The sequence below is a fragment of the Dendrobates tinctorius genome, unplaced genomic scaffold, assembly GCF_039654945.1.
Source record: "Dendrobates tinctorius isolate UK_male_01 unplaced genomic scaffold, ASM3965494v1 ptg000103l, whole genome shotgun sequence".
In the NCBI taxonomy this organism is placed as follows: Eukaryota; Metazoa; Chordata; class Amphibia; order Anura; family Dendrobatidae; genus Dendrobates; species Dendrobates tinctorius.
Window position 1 is genome coordinate 9,174,407 of NW_027361771.1, and position 21,678 is coordinate 9,196,084.

At 46.3% G+C, this 21,678-nt stretch overlaps 1 protein-coding gene across 3 annotated transcripts in view; it reads left to right on the top strand.

Annotated features, from left to right (window-relative positions):
• The window catches only part of EPN3 (epsin 3), a 97,535-nt gene that overhangs the window by 8,845 nt on the left and 67,012 nt on the right, over nucleotides 1-21,678 (top strand). The window contains exon 2 of one of the 3 annotated variants that reach the window (XM_073588054.1): nucleotides 17,031-17,115. The exons of the other annotated variants lie outside the window; for them this stretch is intronic. The gene's annotated coding sequence lies outside the window, so the exon portion shown is untranslated. The remainder of the gene's footprint in view (nucleotides 1-17,030; nucleotides 17,116-21,678) is intronic. 3 annotated transcript variants of the gene reach the window in all.

Genomic DNA, 21,678 nt, shown 5'->3' on the forward strand with positions numbered 1-21,678 from the left:
ACGGCATACATCTTTTTTTTTAGCTCCATTTGAAATGTATAGGTGAATATCGTCCGGAAAATGGTTGACACCAGTGCATAGTATGATTTTTTTTCACACCATGTGGTCCTCCATATTCATGAACTCCGTGTAACCCCGCCAAAACCACTGACTGACAGCTTTCTGTGTACACTGTACAAGGGCAGTAAGCTACCAATCAGTGGTGTTGGCGAGGTTATACAGAGCTCAACATTCAAAGAACTGCTCGATCTGCAGCAGATAAAACAGAGGTTTTATCAAAAAGACAGCAAGTTGCTCAATAAGTCACATATTGCTGATTGAATCAGGGTCTCTGTCCCCTACATCATGCTGCTCTCAGATGAGGGTGTAAAAGCATGGTGACAGATTCCCTTTAATATTGGTCTTTGTGCTGTCCGTTTTCCACATGGTCAGCACTCAGACTGAAGATTTGTTCTACGTTATCACCTCACATCACTCACATACACTCACTGGCCACTTTATTAGGTACACCATGCTAGTAACGGGTTGGACCCCCTTTTGCCTTCAGAACTGCCTCAATTCTTCGTGGCAGAGATTCAACAAGGTGCTGGAAGCATTCCTCAGAGATTTTGGACCATATTGACATGATGGCATCACACAGTTGGCGCAGATTTGTCGGCTGCACATCCCTGATGCGAATCTCCCGTTCCACCACATCCCAAAGATGCTCTATTGGATTGAGATCTGGTGACTGAGGAGGCCATTTGAGTACAGTGAACTCATTGTCATGTTCAAGAAACCAATCTGAGATGATTCGAGCTTTATGACATGGCGCATTATCCTGCTGAAAGTAGCCATCAGATGCCTGTTCTTAGCTGAGAGGAGTGGTACCCAGTGTGGTCTTCTGCTGCTGTAGCCCATCTGCCTCAAAGTTCGACGCACTGTGCGTTCAGAGATGCTCTTCTGCCTACCTTGGTTGTAACGGGTGGCAATTTGAGTCACTGTTGCCTTTCTATCAGCTCGAACCAGTATGCCCATTCTCCTCTGACCTCTGGCATCAACAAGGCATTTCCGGCCACAGAACTGCCGCTCACTGGATTTTTTTTCTTTTTCGGACCATTCTCTGTAAACCCTAGAGATGGTTGTGCGTGAAAATCCCAGTAGATCAGCAGTTTCTGAAATACTCAGACCAGCCCTTCTGGCACCAACAATCATGCCACGTTCAAAGGCACTCAAATCACCTTTCTTCCCCATACTGATGCTCGGTTTGAACTGCAGGAGATTGTCTTGACCATGTCTACATGCCTAAATGCACTGAGTTGCCGCCATGTGATTGGCTGATTAGAAATTAAGTCTTAACACACAGTTGGACAGGTGTACCTAATAAAGTGGCCAGTGAGTGTATATAACCAATCAAAACTTGAAAATAAAACCAAAAACAAAACAAAAAAAATTACTTTGATGTTAGATTAAATATCTCAAAATGCGAGTTTATATATTCTAAAATGAATAAATGGTTTACTAAAGAAGAAAGTTAGAAAGTGCACACAAAGCTAAAATTGGGATAATATAATCTTCAGATAGTTGAGATCTTCTTTTACTTATTTCCTATTAGTCATATTTGTCAGTTAAGGCATCAGTGCTTTTTCTAAAAAACAAAAAAACAAAAAAAAAAACAGACCAATGTTCATCAGTGTTTTCGATCAGATTTCATCAGTGTTTGGTCAGAGTGTCATTTGTTACTCTCAGGCTAGGGTCATCGAAGAAAATTGGGCTGATTATCCTAATCACACTCTGATCAGAGTTTTTCTTGGATGTGGAGAATAAAATACAAAAATTCTCCATTTTGTCAGTCTGTGATGTCATCCTAGTGAGTTCCAATTTTTTGACGGATCCATTGACTTGCATGGACGAATGCGATCCCATTTACGAATGCAAATCGTACATCCTGTGATTTTTTTCAGCTGACAGACTCGGCTCGAGATAAGTATTGGATATGTGCACGGTCCCATAGAATAACAGTGGTCCGAGTGCGATCCAATGTTTTGCCCGTTAGCACTTGGACTGAAACTACGGTAGTCTGCATGAGCCCTCATTATTTTTTGCACACAAAAAAGCTTTTTCAAGCTTCTCTTATGAAACAAACATGTAAAATAGACCTCTCTGAGATGCAACGCAAATGACGTTCCAAGTGGTTTCTGATTCTTTCCAAGATGACTAGACTTGCATTGATGAGTATGCGAGTATGACTCTAGACTAGGATCAAAAATGGTCTCCATTTTTTTTAGAAGATCATTTGGTCCTCAAAAATTTTTCCACATGTGAATATGCCCCATAGACTTTAATGGGTACGCATTCTATCAGTGGAGATCATGGATAGAACTTGTATGATAGTCAAGGATGTACAAATGAGTCCTTAACTGATTCTTTTTTTCATGTTAAACAAACAGTTACTTATCTACAAATGCCCGTTCAGTTACTGAACCGTCAGAATCTTGCCGCTGGGGCCCAGTGAGCAGGCCCCCTCTGCTCACCGTGCCCCATACACCAGTAAGGGCAGTAATGCCCTGATGGTGGCCATGCCCTGACCCACTGTTCTCCCTTGTACCCTTTCCACTGTCATTTGACTTTGGCCACATATGCGTAGCACTCTCAATTGATTCGTAGTACTCTGTCAAGCCCACTTAAATGTGCCAGTAATGTGACAAATAAACATTCTTAGGAACTTCCGTTCCCAATCACTGCCCCATTTTAACATGTAACCGATCAGCAAAAAAAAAAAAAGAAAACGTGCAAAAGAATCCTTATAATGTTTGATACCTGTACCACAGAAGAAAACATACATTACACATTTGACCATCAGTTTTATAGTAATCCACATAAATTTGGCCAAACTGGTCTTCAGTACCCACTGAAGCACGCCTCTTTTACAACATGACCCACAAAGTCCTTGACCCTATACTATTTGTGTATAAACATCACCTGAAGCTATTGCCAAGTGAGTGAAGGTGAAACAACTATTCCTGATCTCAAGTCTTTATTCAGTGTCTGAATATAATCCATGATAAACAGTTAATGATCACATTGATCACATGTCCCCTGTGTATAGTCAGTTATTTTTATGACTTGATGAGGAACCAGACACAATTGTTTTGGCACTGTGGGGTTGGCTCTGTGCAATATGTGGCTACATGACAACTATACTGTGACATTACTCAGGAACTCTTCTAATTTCTGGGATCCAATCAATAGATCTAAAAGGTCTCTCTAATGTAGCTCTGCTATTTTCTGGGTTTGTGCTTAATGTTTAAATTGAACTATAATTTAACCCCTTTGCGACACAATATAAATTTACGCCATATGGTCACAGGAGATCGGAGATAGCTCCAATCATTGCTGTTTATCCATTTAACTACTTCTGTCAGTCACTGGCAACTGCACTTAAAATGAAACTGTCATCAATATTTTTCTACGGGCATTATCAGGTTGACGCTTTAAATGGATGGCTAACAGTGCTATCTGTTACCTCTCGACTGTGATGGCATTCAATTAATGGGTGCCTCATGAAATGGCTTAACATGTATCCTTTAGACAGATCCCTTATTAGTCTGTAGGATGTCGCCGTGAGATATCCATCACAGCCTCCATTAACAAATATGTCAACCGCTTATGCATATTCCATATTCATTAAAGGGAACCTGTCAGCAGGATTGTGCATAGTAACCCACACACAATGTCAGGTCGGTGCAGCTATACTGATTACAATGATACCTTGGTTGATTAAATCCATCTTGTGGTTTAATCTTTGTTTGTAGTTTTCCATTAATTTAATTCTCGTGCTTCGGGGCGAGACTGTGGGTGGGGCTGTGGACTGGGTTTTATATGGTGCTCTGGCCTCACCTTCATCATTGTGGATTAAATGACAACTCACTGAATCTTCAGTGACCTCTCCCCTATTTTAAATATTGCAGTTAATACTCTGGTCTTTGGAAAAAAAAAATTCCCTCTAGCAAAATTGCGCCGGCGGTGGTGCCTGCTCAGTACCATCTATCGCTTACAGATACCATCCACTGGTGGGCGGTGCTTGCTCAGAATGAGAACACCACTTGCAAATTGAATCTACTGTACATGTGCCGCCGCCAGCACCATTTTGTTGGAGCAAGGAAAAAAAATAGGCCCCAGCAAAATGGCAACGGCGCATGCGCAGTAGCATCTATTACTAAGCAATAGAGGGTAACTGATGGTTTTTCGTGGCTTTTAGCAAGCCCTCATAACTACCATCTTGGATCCTCCCTATTCACGCATGCAGAGAGACACCTGTCACTCCAGGACAGCGCATGGGGAGAAGCCACCTGGAAACTGCCTGCCCGACTAGACTCTCATGTGACTCGGTCCCTGGAAGCTTTTAAAGTTTATTTTTCTGTGAAATGCCAATTTTTTTAGAGTCAGTATACCTGGCTGAGATCGTACAGCCAGTGTTGGATACATGCTGCACGTGGATCAGGCAGCATGTATTAGCTGTTCCCATTAAGTCATATGTGAAATGTTTTTATTTTTGAGGGGACACTTTAGGTTCTGCTGCTGGAAGATCCTGGATAGAACTGGGTGGGGGGCAGATACCACCATTGCCTTCCCTTTATTCTGTCTCAGTGTGTTTTGTGCTGTTTAGTCAACAATTTTAAAGTCTTGAATCATTGTTACCTATCTTTATCTTTATTACCTTTGTGATGTTTGTTTTATTTTCAGGTGTTTACTATCCAGCTAAGGGAAGACAAACCTTTTTCTGTTAGATCCAGAATATTGCTGTTGACAGATCTTATCAGGACTATTGATATTTTAATTATATGGTTGACTTCAAGCCCACAAATCACAGATGCTCATTAGATGAACCATCTAAAAAACTCCTTTAACATATGAATGCTCAACAACTTATTCATAAATCAGCTTTAAATATTATGTCATATAATTCATTAATATAATTCTATTAGGCCAGGTAACTCATTGTCTAGTTCCTCCAACTTCGCTTCTGGTCATTTGCTCAACCCAGTAGAGATTGAACAAAACACATTTTAGATGCACGAAAAGTGGCCACTGACTTTATCAAAAGGCTCTTCAATGTATTCTTATTTTGCCAAAAACAGTTTTGCTTTTACTGAAAAAGCTAATTTGTTTTTCTCAGACTCAAATCATCTTTATTATTTATTTACTTTTTTATAGTCTTTATTTTGAAACTCACAAAATAAATCCAGAAATTTTATACTTTGATTCACAGCAGGAACGTCTGTATCTGTCATTGCCATGGGGGACTGCACCACCGCATCACTCGTGGGTGCGTCAGTAGTTTTGCTTTCTCTCCGCCTGTGTTCAATCACAGAGCGCCAGCAGTGATACTTGCAAACCAAAAACTGACACACCCAAACATTAACTGAAAGTTTAAATGTCATGTCACAAACGGCAAACAAATCATGCTTCAGTGGTTGATGAGAGACCATTTGTGACGCTAGTCACTACTCAATGTGATGCTAGTCACTACTCACGGACTTGCCGTAAGGCAGGATAGTCAAGAAGTCCAGGGTCATTACGAAGAGGGCTTGTAGTAGACACAGGGGAAAGACAAAAGTGTAGTCAGGTCATAGTCTGAGGTCAGAGTATCAAGATAAAGGGGTACATCAAATGGATGGTCACAGGTAAATCCAAGGTCAGCAATGGAGATCAGAATACAACTCAGAGCACAAGGAAAACACACACGACTTGAGCAAAGCTACAATTGGCAATGGTCTGGCCATTGTCAGAGTGCTAAATAATAGAGTTGAGCGACTTTTGGTTTTTTAGGGTCGCGTTTCGTTTCGTGAAACCCGACTTTTCCAAAAGTCGGGTCGAGCAAGATCGTCCGATTATAGGGAAAAGTCTGGGTCGTCCCGAAACACGAAACCCAATGTAAGTCAATGGGGAATAAAAGTCGGCAGTGAGAGGAGGACAGGAAACACACCTACAGTGCCCATTTGAATGCCAAAAGCATCAATTCTTCTTACTTAAGCTTGTCAACCTTAATTAACTTCATAATACAAGTTACGCACTGAAAAATGGGGGTTATTTGGCTAAAGTTGTGGGGGGGGGAGGGCTGGCTGCAGGTTTTCATGTGCCCTGGGCGAAAGAGCGCCCCTTTAACACATACCACAACTCATCATGCTCCGATACGGCAGATAAATAGCGGTATAGTACAATGAAAAATACCTCACTTTTTACATCTCATGACGAGGCCCATCTATTTCTCCATACAGAATCATTGGTCCCATATAATGTTTGAAACAGTATATGATGAGCTCCACATAATGCTACAGTATATGTTGGTCCCCATGGATGAAGCTCCACTGTCTTATGGGCCCAAATAATGCTCCAAACATAATGGGCCCCATTTCTAATGCTCTAGTGTATAATGGGCCCTGTAAATGCTGCTCCAGTGTCTGATGTCCACCTTTGGAATGTTCCAGTGTATGGTGGGCCCCATCTATCATTCTCCAGAGTATAGTGCTCCCCAAAAATTGCTGTCCCAACATTGAAAACAATCAAATAAGTCTCCTCTCTAGGGAATCCCTGTACTTGTCTGGACAGGTGCTGTAGCTTGCTTAACAGCTCGCCAGCCGTTCTCACGCCCAGTATGGATTGCACGTGATTGCACAAAGGTTAGAAAGGGTACCGTATCCCTGGATAACATGTATGGATAGCGTACACATTCAAAAAATATGTCTCAGGAGGCAGGCTCAGACGGTGTTAGGCCCAGTATGGATTGCACGTGATTGCACAAAGGTTAGAAAGGGTACCGTATCCCTGGATAACATGTATGGATAGCGTACACATTCAAAATATATGTCTATACAGCATGAGGCAGGCTCAGACGGTGTTAGGCCCAGTATGGATTGCACGTGATTGCACAAAGGTTAGAAAGGGTACCGTATCCCTGGATAACATGTATGGATAGCGTACACATTCCAAATATATGTCTCAGGAGGCAGGCTCAGACAGTGTTAGGCCCAGTATGGATTGCACGTGATTGCACAAAGGTTAGAAAGGGTACCGTATCCCTGGATAACATGTATGGATAGCGTACACATTCAAAATATATGTCTCAGGAGGCAGGCTCAGACGGTGTTAGGCCCAGTATGGATTGCACGTGATTGCACAAAGGTTAGAAAGGGTACTGTATCCCTGGATAACATGTATGGATAGCGTACACATTCAAAATATATGTCTCAGGAGGCAGGCTCAGACGGTGTTAGGCCCAGTATGGATTGCACGTGATTGCACAAAGGTTAGAAAGGGTACCGTATCCCTGGATAACATGTATGGATAGCGTACACATTCAAAATATATGTCTATACAGCATGAGGCAGGCTCAGACGGTGTTAGGCCCAGTATGGATTGCACGTGATTGCACAAAGGTTAGAAAGGGTACCGTATCCCTGGATAACATGTATGGATAGCGTACACATTCAAAATATATGTCTCAGGAGGCAGGCTCAGACGGTGTTAGGCCCAGTATGAATTGCACGTGATTGCACAAAGGTTAGAAAGGGTACAGTATCCCTGGATAACATGTATGGATAGCGTACACATTCAAAATATATGTCTCAGGAGGCAGGCTCAGACGGTGTTAGGCCCAGTATGGATTGCACGTGATTGCACAAAGGTTAGAAAGGGTACCGTATCCCTGGATAACATGTATGGATAGCGTACACATTCAAAATATATGTCTCAGGAGGCAGGCTCAGACGGTGTTAGGCCCAGTATGGATTGCATGTGATTGCACAAAGGTTAGAAAGGGTACCGTATCCCTGGATAACATGTATGGATAGCGTACACATTCAAAATATATGTCTATACAGCATGAGGCAGGCTCAGACGGTGTTAGGCCCAGTATGGATTGCACGTGATTGCACAAAGGTTAGAAAGGGTACCGTATCCCTGGATAACATGTATGGATAGCGTACACATTCAAAATATGTGTCTCAGGAGGCAGGCTCAGACGGTGTTAGGCCCAGTGTGGATTGCACGTGATTGCACAAAGGTTAGAAAGGGTACCGATTCCCTGGATAACATGTATGGATAGCTTACACATTCAAAATATATGTCTATACAGCATGAGGCAGGCTCAGACGGTGTTAGGCCCAGTATGGATTGCACGTGATTGCACAAAGGTTAGAAAGGGTACCGTATCCCTGGATAACATGTATGGATAGCGTACACATTCAAAATATATGTCTCAGGAGGCAGGCTCAGACGGTGTTAGGCCCAGTATGGATTGCACGTGATTGCACAAAGGTTAGAAAGGGTACCGTATCCCTGGATAACATGTATGGATAGCGTACACATTCCAAATATATGTCTCAGGAGGCAGGCTCAGACGGTGTTAGGCCCAGTATGGATTGCACGTGATTGCACAAAGGTTAGAAAGGGTACCGTATCCGTGGATAACATGTATGGATAGCGTACACATTCAAAATATATGTCTCAGGAGGCAGGCTCAGACGGTGTTAGGCCCAGTATGGATTTGACGGCCCAGATTACACAGCGGAGGAGCAGGGAGAGGTAAAGATTGCAAATGCTGGGGCCCTGCCCAAGCAAGGGGGGCCCACTCGTGGGCGTCGGTACTGGCACTGGGCCCCTCATAGTACAGCGGTGTGTCTGACGGCGGGTGTGCACCACCACCGTCAGAGACACTTGATTGCACTATGAGGGACCCTGTGCCAGTGCCCGCGCCCAAGAGTCGGCCTACCCACCTGTCCAGGGCAACGGCACTCGCACGGTGTCGTGCGCTAGGTGTTGACCCCGGCCATGGGGGGGAGGCAGCACAGTTAGGGAGTTTTAGAAAGTGGCATATGTTGATGTTGGACATTCAGCTGATGCAAAAGGCGAAATAAGTGAAGTACCAGGAAGAGGTGGACCAAAGCAAGCCATTTTTCTGTCACCCTATGTGTCATCAGGGGAAGGTGGGACAAAATCCTTGGAAACCCATGCGTGGTTCATTTTAATGAAGGTTAGATCATCCACAATTTGGGTTGACAGACGGGTCCTTTTTTCTGTCAGGATTGATCCAGCTGCACTGAAGACTCTTTCCGATAGCACACTTGCAGCTGGGCAAGCGAGCTCCTGTAAGGCATATTGGGCCAATTCAGGCCAGGTGTCCAGTTTAGCGGCCCAATAGTCAAAGGGGAATGACCTGTGTGGGAGAACATCGATATGGGAGGAAAAGTAGTTTGTAACCATAGTTGACAACTGCTGTCTCCTGTCACTTTCCATCGATGCAGTATTACCAGTTGTGTGAGCGGTATTTGAAAAATCAGTCCACAACATTGTCATGAAACCCCTGTCTCCAACGCCACTTCTGCTGTGTGCACCACGAACACCTCTGCCAAGCTGCCCCCGGCCCGTACGGCTCGTGTGAGAACCATCACCGCTGCTGTGTGCTGGGAATGCCTCAAGCAACTGATTTACCAGAGTTGCTTGTTTATTAGCCAATATTAGGTCAAGGTTCTCCTGTGGCATGATGTTTTGTAATTTGCCTTTATAGCGTGGATCCAGGATGCTGGCCAACCAGTAGTCGTCATCGTTCATCATTTTGGCAATGCGGGGGTCCCTTTTTAAGATCCGCAAGGCATAATCTGACATGTGGGCCAATGTTCCCGGTGTCAATGATGCACTGCGAGTGCTGGGTGGAGGAGCACTTTCTGGCAAATCCACATCCCTCCAGTCACGCACAAACCCTGTACCAGACCTTGCCACGCCAACATTTTCACTTGCCCCACGAGATGCATCCTCCTCCCCTAAGTAATCATCCCCATCATCCTCCTCCTCCTCTTCTTCCTCCACCTCGTCCAGGAGAGGTCCCTGAGCAGACAATGGCTGAATGTCATCAAGGATTCCCTCCTCCTCTTCCTCCTCATCAACATTGGCTGCAGACGCCTGCTCCTTAAGGTGCGTCAAAGTTTGCATGAGCAGACGCATAAGTGGGATGCTCATGCTTAGGATGGCGTCGTCTGCGCTTACCAGCCGTGTGCATTCCTCAAAACACTGAAGGACTTTACAAAGGTCTTTCAGCTTCGACCACTGCACGCCTGTCAACTCCATGTCTGCTCTCAAAGTGCCTGGCCGTGTATCCTCCCACAAATGCATTATGGCCTGCCTCTGCTCGCACAGCCGTTCCACCATGTGCAGGGTGGAGTTCCACCTTGTTGCAATGTCGATAATGAGGCGGTGGTTGGGAAGGTGGAGCAATCGCTGCAGCTTCTGCATACGAACGGAGTGTACAGGCGACCGGCGGATGTGCGCGCACAGTCTTCGCACCTTCTGGAGCAGGGCTGTTAACTCCGGATAATTTTTGAGGAAGCACTGCACCACCAGGTTCAAGGTGTGAGCCAAGCAAGGTATGTGACTGAGTTTTGAAAGGGCTATGGCTGCCACAAAATTACGGCCGTTATCACTAACTACCTTGCCTGCCTCAAGATGTACACTGCCCAGCCATGACTCAGTTTGTCGCTTCAAGTACTCGGCCAGCACCTCGGCGGTGTGTCTGTCGCCCAAACACATCATCTGCAACACAGCCTGCTGACGCTTTCCACTAGCTGCTCGATAGGGGGACACATCGTGTGCAACAGTGGCAGCTGCAGATGGAGTGCTCGTACGACTGCGCTCTGTGGACGAGCTTTCGCTTCTGGAGGAGGAGGAAGAGGAGGAGGGTCGAACGCCTACAGCCAACTGTTTCCTATACCGTGGGCTAGGCAGCACTGTCCCACCACCGCTGTCCCCTGTGGACCCTGCATCCACCACATTAACCCAGTGCGCAGTGATGGACACGTAACGGCCGTGGCCATGCCGACTGGACCATGCATCAGTTGTGAGGTGCACCTTTCCGCTCACTGACTGCTTGAGTGCATGGACAATGCGGTCTTTCACATGATGGTGGAGGGCTGGGATGGCTTTGCGAGAGAAGAAGTGGCGACTGGGTAGGTCATAGCGTGGTACTGCGCTTTCCACCAACCGATAGGGCATCATCTCAAACGAGATTAGTTTGGCAATGTGGGCGTTCAAACCCAGTGTACGCGGATGAGAGACTGAGTACTTTCTTGACCTACTCATTGTGTCTGGGAGGGTGAGCTGGACTTGAGAGCTGCATATGGTGGAAGTAGCGGTGGACAGGGCGGACTGAGAGAGGGTTGATGATGGTGATGGAGTTGGTGTTCTTTCTGATGGCCTAGAATCAGTCTTTCGTTGATATAACAGTGGGATTCCCTGACTGCTGTGGTCTTGCAACGACACCTCAACATTTGCTGCTGTGCTAACCGGTGGGCTTACAGTGGGGGAAACAATGTAGCGTTGCTGACTACCTTCGTTGTGATCAGTTGCACATGTGGCACTTGAGGTTTGGTGTTGTGTCCACGCTTGCAAGTGCATGCTGGTTAAATGTCTAAGCATGCAACTGGTATTCAAATTTTTCAGATTTTTCCCTCGGCTAAAGGTCTTTGCGCACTTCTTACAGATAACCTTGGCCTGATCATGAGGATTTTGTTCAAAAAAGTGCCACACTGCACTCTTCCTACTTTGGCAGACATTTTGCGGCCTAGCACGCTGTGATCTTTTGACCCTCTGGACAAGCTGTCCAGCAACTCTTTTGATGTTTGGAACCTGTCTTTGGAGTGCTCCGGGCCTGCCAGATAACAGCTGTTGCGATGTCGATGTCTGCTGTGGATGCTCCTCATCTGAGCTATTGGAAGCAGCACCCTCTTCCCCCAATGGATGCCAATCTGGGTCAACAACTGGGTCATCCATCACCTCCTCTTCTATGTCATGTGCACCTTCCTCTGTGTATGGTGGTATAGTGTGCGGGAAGGGGCACCTGAGTCTCATCAGGGTCAGAATCTGGCTCTGTACACTGCGAGGACAATGTAGTGCTCTGAGTGAATGTACCAGCAGAATCATCCATCAGCGGCTGTGCATCAGTGCACTCCATGTCAGATTCATCTTGGCCTGGGTAATTCACCATTTCACTTGATAATCCAGGCATGGTATGTGAAAACAGCTCCATGGAGTAGTATGGCCTGCGTCATCCTTCAATCTTGGTTGGGGTGAAGGACACAAGGAAAGGTGTGGTTCATGAACATGAGCCTCCAATGATGACTCAGTGCTTTTACTTTTTACAACTGAAGAAGAGGAGGCGATAGAGCTGGAGGCTGAGTCAGCAATGTAAGACAAAACTTTTTCCTGATGCTCTGGCTTTAAAAGCGGTTTGCCAACTCCTAGAAAACTAAGCGTTCGAGGCCTTATGTAGCCAGACGATGACGCAGGGTCAGCACCTCCTGCATTCGGTCCTATTTTGCTCTTGCCACTACCATTACCATCAGATCCACCACCAACACCATCATTACCAGCTGCCAACCCCCGCCCAATTCCACGGCCTCTTCCACCAGCCTTCCTCATTTTTGGTAGAAATGTAGACAAAATCCAACAAACTATATAGTAATGTAAAACAAGGTACAAGGTGTCTATAGGACAGGGGAGATTTAGAATTTCTGCACACACTTGTGGACAGTGGACACTTTTGGATTGTGTGAGGCCCACTGATATCTGAGCGCTATGTGACAGGCTCGATGGCACAGCTGTGACCAAAGTGACGAGAGGATAAGGGAGATTTTGAATCTCTGCGCACACTTTTGGACACTGGACACTTGTGGATTGTGTGAGGCCCACTGATATCTGAGCGCTATGTGACAGGCTCGATGGCACAGCTGCCTGTGATAAAAGTGACGAGAGGATAATGGAGATTTTGAATCTCTGCGCACACTTTTGGACACTGGACACTTGTGGATTGTGTGAGGCCCACTGATATCTGAGCGCTATGTGACAGGCTCGATGGCACAGCTGCCTGTGACAAAAGTGACGAGAGGATAATGGAGATTTTGAATCTCTGCGCACACTTTTTGACACTGGACACTTGTGGATTGTGTGAGGCCCACTGATATCTGAGCGCTATGTGACAGGCTCGATGGCACAGCTGCCTGTGACAAAAGTGACGAGAGGATAATGGAGATTTTGAATCTCTGCGCACACTTTTGGACACTGGACACTTGTGGATTGTGTGAGGCCCACTGATATCTGAGCGCTATGTGACAGGCTCGATGGCACAGCTGCCTGTGACAAAAGTGACGAGAGGATAATGGAGATTTTGAATCTCTGCGCACACATTTGGACACTGGACACTTGTGGATTGTGTGAGGCCCACTGATATCTGAGCGCTATGTGACAGGCTCGATGGCACAGCTGCCTGTGACAAAAGTGACGAGAGGATAATGGAGATTTTGAATCTCTGCGCACACTTTTGGACACTGGACACTTGTGGATTGTGTGAGGCCCACTGATATCTGAGCGCTATGTGACAGGCTCGATGGCACAGCTGCCTGTGACAAAAGTGACGAGAGGATAATGGAGATTTTGAATCTCTGCGCACACTTTTGGACACTGGACACTTGTGGATTGTGTGAGGCCCACTGATATCTGAGCGCTATGTGACAGGCTCGATGGCACAGCTGCCTGTGACAAAAGTGACGAGAGGATAATGGAGATTTTGAATCTCTGCACACACTTTTGGACACTGGACACTTGTGGATTGTGTGAGGCCCACTGATATCTAAGCGCTATGTGACAGGCTCGATGGCACAGCTGCCTGTGACAAAAGTGACGAGAGGATAATGGAGATTTTGAATCTCTGCGCACACTTTTGGACACTGGACACTTGTGGATTGTGTGAGGCCCACTGATATCTGAGCGCTATGTGACAGGCTCGATGGCACAGCTGCCTGTGACAAAAGTGATGAGAGGATAATGGAGATTTTGAATCTCTGCGCACACTTTTGGACACTGGACACTTGTGGATTGTGTGAGGCCCACTGATATCTGAGCGCTATGTGACAGGCTCGATGGCACAGCTGCCTGTGACAAAAGTGACGAGAGAATAATGGAGATTTTGAATCTCTGCGCACACTTTTGGACACTGGACACTTGTGGATTGTGTGAGGCCCACTGATATCTGAGCGCTATGTGACAGGCTCGATGGCACAGCTGCCTGTGACAAAAGTGACGAGAGGATAATGGAGATTTTGAATCTCTGCGCACACTTTTGGACACTGGACACTTGTGGATTGTGTGAGGCCCACTGATATCTGAGCGCTATGTGACAGGCTCGATGGCACAGCTGCCTGTGACAAAAGTGACGAGAGGATAATGGAGATTTTGAATCTCTGCGCACACTTTTGGACACTGGACACTTGTGGATTGTGTGAGGCCCACTGATATCTGAGCACTATGTGACAGGCTCGATGGCACAGCTGCCTGTGACAAAAGTGACGAGAGGATAATGGAGATTTTGAATCTCTGCGCACACTTTTGGACACTGGACACTTGTGGATTGTGTGAGGCCCACTGATATCTGAGCGCTATGTGACAGGCTCAATGGCACAGCTGCCTGTGACAAAAGTGACGAGAGGATAATGGAGATTTTGAATCTCTGCGCACACTTTTGGACACTGGACACTTGTGGATTGTGTGAGGCCCACTGATATCTGAGCGCTATGTGACAGGCTCGATGGCACAGCTGCCTGTGACAAAAGTGACGAGAGGATAATGGAGATTTTGAATCTCTGCGCACACTTTTGGACACTGGACACTTGTGGATTGTGTGAGGCCCACTGATATCTGAGCGCTATGTGACAGGCTCGATGGCACAGCTGCCTGTGACAAAAGTGACGAGAGGATAATGGAGATTTTGAATCTCTGCGCACACTTTTGGACACTGGACACTTGTGGATTGTGTGAGGCCCACTGATATCTGAGCGCTATGTGACAGGCTCGATGGCACAGCTGCCTGTGACAAAAGTGAAGAGAGGATAATGGAGATTTTGAATCTCTGCACACACTTTTGGACACTGGACACTTGTGGATTGTGTGAGGCCCACTGATATCTGAGCGCTATGTGACAGGCTCGATGGCACAGCTGCCTGTGACAAAAGTGACGAGAGGATAATGGAGATTTTGAATCTCTGCGCACACTTTTGGACACTGGACACTTGTGGATTGTGTGAGGCCCACTGATATCTGAGTGCTATGTGACAGGCTCGATGGCACAGCTGCCTGTGACAAAAGTGACGAGAGGATAATGGAGATTTTGAATCTCTGCGCACACTTTTGGACACTGGACACTTGTGGATTGTGTGAGGCCCACTGATATCTGAGCGCTATGTGACAGGCTCGATGGCACAGCTGCCTGTGACAAAAGTGACGAGAGGATAATGGAGATTTTGAATCTCTGTGCACACTTTTGGACACTGGACACTTGTGGATTGTGTGAGGCCCACTGATATCTGAGCACTATGTGACAGGCTCGATGGCACAGCTGCCTGTGACAAAAGTGATGAGAGGATAATGGAGATTTTGAATCTCTGCGCACACTTTTGGACACTGGACACTTGAGAATTGTGTGAGGCCCACTGATATCTGAGCGCTATGTGACAGGCTCGATGGCACAGCTGCCTGTGACAAAAGTGACGAGAGGATAATGGAGATTTTGAATCTCTGCGCACACTTTTGGACACTGGACACTTGTGGATTGTGTGAGGCCCACTGATATCTGAGCGCTATGTGACAGGCTCGATGGCACAGCTGTGACAAAAGTGACTAGAGGATAAGGGAGATTGGATTACTTTTAAAAAAGCAGTTTGCGGAGCAGTGGGTAAACAGCAATGCCAGCGTGTCAGGAAGCCTTAAAAGGCAGCCCAACAACCAACACCACTGATACACCACTATATAGCCTCCCCTTGCACTGCACACACAGTGACTTGTGTGTTGTGCAGGCCAAATCGCTAGCAGCAGAAGCAGTTTTTTTGTCTTCTTCCCTGCCTAACGCTCTCCCTACAGAATCAGCAGCAACCTCTCCCTATACTAAGATCGGCAGAAGTAAGATGGCGGTCGGCGTGCACGCACTTTTATACCCCCTGTGACGCCCACCAAAGCAAGCCAATCACTTGCATGCCCTTCTGAAAGATGGTGGTGACCCGTGCCTAGGTCATCACGTTGCCCACAGTGTCCGTGGATCCTGATTGGCTGAAAAAGAGCGCAAAACAAACTTTTGAAACGCGACTTTGGCGCGTAAGTCGCCGACCTCGTGGCCGACCTCATCCTAGGGTCGGGTTTCGTTTCGTGAAACCCGACTTTGCCAAAAGTCGGCGACTTTTGAATTTTTTCGACCCGTTTCGCTCAACTCTACTAAATAACCCTGTAATGACCCAGAACGGAGGACAACTGGAGAAGATCCCACAGACCCAGCCAGATATGACTGCTGAGCTGTCATTCACAATATTCAAACCTCTGCCTCAGTTTGGTCGGTTGACCTGTCACTTACAATCCTGACAGCTGAGCAAGCCCTTGTTCCCATAGGGCGGCAGAGCTGTCATTCTATAGGAAATTGTGAGTGTTGTAATCGTTACAGTACCACTTCTTCTAGGGGCACCTCCAGACCCCCAGGCTTCTCAGGAACCCTACGATGGAAAGCCCTGACCAGACGATCAACCTTCACGGCTCGAGCTGTCACGCAGGATCTCTCCTTCGGTCCATATCCTTTCTAATAGTTGAGATACTGGAGGGAATTATGCACTTTCCGAGAATAGACAATTTTTTTTACCTTGTACGCTAAACTGTCAGTGACAGAAACCGGAGGTCTTGATGAGGGAGACAGTCCCGAAGGGACAAACTCCTTTAGCAGTGATCTATAGAACACATTCGGGATGCAAAAAGATGGAGGGAGTTTTAATCTAAAGGCCACCTGATTAACTACTTCCAAAATCTCATGTGGGCCAATAAACTTAGGACCCAACTTCGTTAGTGGAATTTTCAACTCACTATTTATGGATGACAACCAAAACAAACCTTAGCACCTATTTTAAATATGGGACGCGCCAAATTTCTCAAGAAGCTGAGTCACCTTAATATTCTTTTGAATCTCCCTACAGACATCCCCAAGTTTCTGTATAGCAACTTCTACTCTAGGACACTCAGAACTCGTCATGGAAATGAAAACCATAATTGCAAAAAAAGGTGAGGTTCCAGTAGACTGGTTGACCAGACTTTTGAAGGCGAACTCAGCAAGAGGTAAAACTGAGAATCAGCACTCCTGCTGAGCCACAATTAAACACCTTAAAATTTGTTACAAAGATTTATTCATCCTTTCTTTCTATCCAATGGTTTCAGGCTGGTAAACAGAGGAAAATAACAAAACACTCTCCAGTTTCTAACAAAACGCTCTCCAGAACTTGAAGACAAATTTCACTCCCCTATCACATACAGTGTTCAAAGGGATTCCACGCACTCAGTCCACTGGATTGATAAACAACATGGAAAATGTTTCAGCATTTGGTAACCCCGATAAAGGAACAAAATGTGCCTGTCTACTGAATTGGTCAGCTACCACCCAAATAACAGTCTTCCCTCCAGACAAAGGCAAATCTGTAATGAAAGCCATGGACAAATGAATCCAGTCTTTCTGAAATTAGAAATGGAGCCAAATCCCTGTCTGGCCAGTTATGACAGATTTTAGCGTGTGCACAAACATCACAAGCGGATACAAAATCTTAAACATCACTAAGCATGGATGGCCACCAAAAGAGTCTAGCAATAGCTAGGAGAAACGATACTTCTTAGATCCTGGGCTAAATGCAATATGCTATGTATGGGGGAAAACTAATACTGCACATCACCCTGAAAACACTATCCCCACTGTCAAACATGGTGGTGGCAGCATCATGGTGTGGGGATGCTTTTTTAAGCTGGTCAGAGTTGATGGGAAGATGGCTGGAGCTAAGTACAAGGCAATTCTGTAGGAAAACCTGTTAATGGCTGCAATACTTGAGACTGGGGCATAGGTTCCCTTTCCAGCAGGACAATAACCATAAACATGCTGCCAGAGCTACAGTGGATTGGTTTAGATCAAAGCATGTTCATGTGTTTAAATGGCTCAATCACTGTCCAGACCTAAATCCCATTAAGAATTTGTTGTAAGACTTGAAACTTGCTCTTCACAGACGCTATGCATCCAATGTCACTGAGCTAGAGCTAGTTTGAAAAGAATAATAGGAAAAAATTCAGCATCTAGATGTGCAAAGCTGGTAGAGACTTGCAGCAGGAACTGGAGCGAAAGGTGGTCCTATAAAGTATTGACTCAGAGTAACTGAATACAAATGCGCATCACAATTTTCAGATTAATATTTTTAAAATATTTTGAAAACGATATATCATTTCCTTTATACTTCACAAATACTTGCCACTTTGTGTTGCTGTATCACTTAAAAGCCAAATATAATACATACAGTATAAGTTTGTGAGTGTAAAAATGTGGAAAAGTTCAAGAGGTATAAATACATTTTAAGGCACTGTATTTTGCAAATTCACTGTTTTCCAGATATGACATTTTTCTGTTAGCTATACAGCAAATATGTTACAAATTCACATATACATGAAAATGCTATATATCTTTCTTTGGTTGTGTGTTTTATAATTTTCCATTTCACTATGTAATACATTTTTGAAAGCTTGCAGGTTTCACTGCCTCTAAGCCCTAATTTTAGACTGACATTTCGTGTTCTAGAGAGATAACTTTTCAGAAGTCATCTCATTATTCCATTTTATTCTTATAGCGTCAACATTTTCAGTACCACTTTACTAATCAGAGATGACATGTACAATCAATCAGACATTACATAGCAACATGTAATTCAACAATTAAACAAGCGGAGTAATGGCCCTGTGTGCAAGAGCTTACAATCTATAAAGAAGTAAGGCCTCTTTCACACATCAGGTTTTCGCCGTCAGGCGCGATCCGGCGCTTTTGACAAAAACCGGATCCGGCTAAATGCAATGCCGGATCCGGTTTCCCCCCCATTGACTTGCATTTGCGCCGGATCGCGCCGGATGGCCATGCGTTTCATCCGGTTTTCGCCGGATCCGGCAATGTGTCGCGATCCGGCGTCTGGAAAAAACGGCTACTGTAACGTTTTTTGTCTCCGGCGAAAAAGCCGGACACGCCGGATCCGGCGCGTCCGGCTTTTTCACACAATGAAAGCCTATGAGCGTCGCAATGCTCCTGATCCGGCGAAAGCCGGATCCGGTGGCCGGATCCGGTTTTTTTGGTCTGAGCATGCTCAGTAGCTCTGCCCACAAGACATATATAAAAGCAAGACAGTGGGACCCACAGCCACACCCAACATGCCACCCAAGAAAGCAACCAAGCGCAGGAGAAGGCAGGAGACCACTGCAGCACCATCAGCACCACCACCACCCCAAATGGAGCAGCAAATGGAACATGCTGAGGAGGGGAGGCCAGCAGCAGATGAGAGACGGTAATTATCAAATCCCCCATTCCTCCAAACTAGGGCTATTGAATTTCAAGATATTCATTGGCCCTTTGTTTCTCTTTATTCAACAGCCGCCCAATAGATGCAGCAGCAGCAGCAGCAGCAATGGCAGCAGCTGAAACACCACCCACAGGCATGGAGTGTGGCCACCAGGAAGACAGCACATCATCTTCTGGGAGCCCTCCCTCGCATCGTCAGCGTTTGACGGTAAGTTTTTATTTCCAAAATCCATCATCTCTGTAATATATGTCTATTCATTGCCTTTTATTTCAAAACAGGATTCACAAGATGAAGAGGAGCTCCCAGAAGAAGAAGGAAGGGGTGGACAGACACTTGGAGTGGGCTCACAATTGGTAAGTTTTTTGCATCAAACGCAGAAACACAACATCACACTACACACAACACATAGAAAACAATGTTCTGCAGACCACACACAGCAAACAAATGCCTACATCCAAAGACATAACATTTTTTGTTTTCTTCTCTAGTCTTCCCAATCTGGTGCTCGGCCAAGAGGTCCTCGCAGTGCCTCCCAGGGTCGTCGGCGGCAGCAACGCGACGGTCACCAGCGTGTAAGTATAAATATTTTTGCTTTGTTTTTTTGCACTTTTTATTTCATTTCTTTTGTGGAGGCTAATTATGTTATTTTTGTCTTTTTCTTTAACAGCCTTCACAGCGTGCTCCCGACTCTGACGGTGAGGATGGAGGACTCGATGTGGACCACCTCATCGATCTCGTCAGAGAAAGGGAGCCGCTCTGGAATATGGCTGACCGCCGCCACGCTGACCTTATCGTTACCCGACGACTCTGGGAGGAAATGTGTTCGCTCCTTGTGGGCCGCTGGGAGGACCTCGATGCTCGGGCCCAGATTAAAGAGCGTAAGTATATACAGTACCGGTTGCTTGATGTAAACCAGTGTTTCCCGAACTCCAGTCCTCGTGGTCCCCACGGATCATGTGTTCAGGATTTCTATTTACTATGGAAATCCTGAAAACATGACCCCTGGGGATCATGAGGACTGGAGTTTGGGAAACACTGATGTTGTATACTAACCACTCCTTTCTCGTTTCAGGGAACAGAATTGTGAATCGGTGGCGGTCTGTGAGGGATCGTTTCAAGAAGGAGTTCAATAAAGAGATGCGGGCCCCGAGTGGATCTGGAGGACGCAGGAGCAAGTACAAGTACGCACAAGCCCTGTCGTTCCTCCGGGAAACAATGGTCACTAGAAGGTAAATATTACACACCACATGTGAAAAAAAATGTTAGATGTAACTTTTTTTTTTCAGCCAGGGCCATACCATGTCAGGGAGCCTGCACGATTGGACCCTTCTGAGGCGATCCCTGAGGAGACCGGCACCGAGGGACACTTCGACCGCCCCGGTACATCTGCACCTTCCCAGCCTTCCCACACATTCGACCCATCTGTCCCATCCACCAGCACAGGAGCATCGTGGCCGCCTACATTACATGAAGCTGCTGGTGAGGAGATGGCTTTCCCTTTACCCCACCCTTCTGCCCCTGCCACCTCTAGTACACCTGCGGGTACTGGGCGGCAGCGGCAGAGGGGTCAGGAAAAGAGTTATGCGCCAGAGTTCTTGCATCTGAATGCATCTTTCCAGAACTGTCTAAAAGTCTTGTCAGAGCAAATCTCCGCAGGCTTTCAGCAGATCAACTCCAGCATTCTGGAGGTGAAGACACTTCTGCAAACCATGCATTCAGAAGCAAGATCTTCGCCAAACCACACCTTTTTCAGGTCTGTTGTGGAGCGCATGGCAACACTATCTCCTACCCAGCAGATGCATGTAATGCATTCGTGCCACGGTGCTCTACAGCAGGTTACCTCCCAACCTCCACCTCCCACCACTGTAGTTCCTCCACCTGCACCCCCTCCAGCCACTTTCCATCCTCCCCCTCCTATTACATCTGCACCCCCTCCAGCCACTTTCCATCCTCCCCCTCCTATTACATCTGCACCCCCTCCAGCCACTTTCCATCCGCCCCCTCCTATTACATACCAGCAACCTCCCCAGTACCAGCAACCTCCCCAGTACCAGACATCTCCCCACTTCCAGCAATCTGCCCCGTACCAAACTCCTTCCCCGTACCAAACTCCTTCCCCGTACCAAACTCCTTCCCCATACAACTTTCCATCAACATCATCTGCTCCTACAGTCCCTGCCCAACCCTCCACTCCACCGCCCACCACCTCTTCTGCCTCCCACATGTCCACCCATTCTGTAGCTTTTTCCAC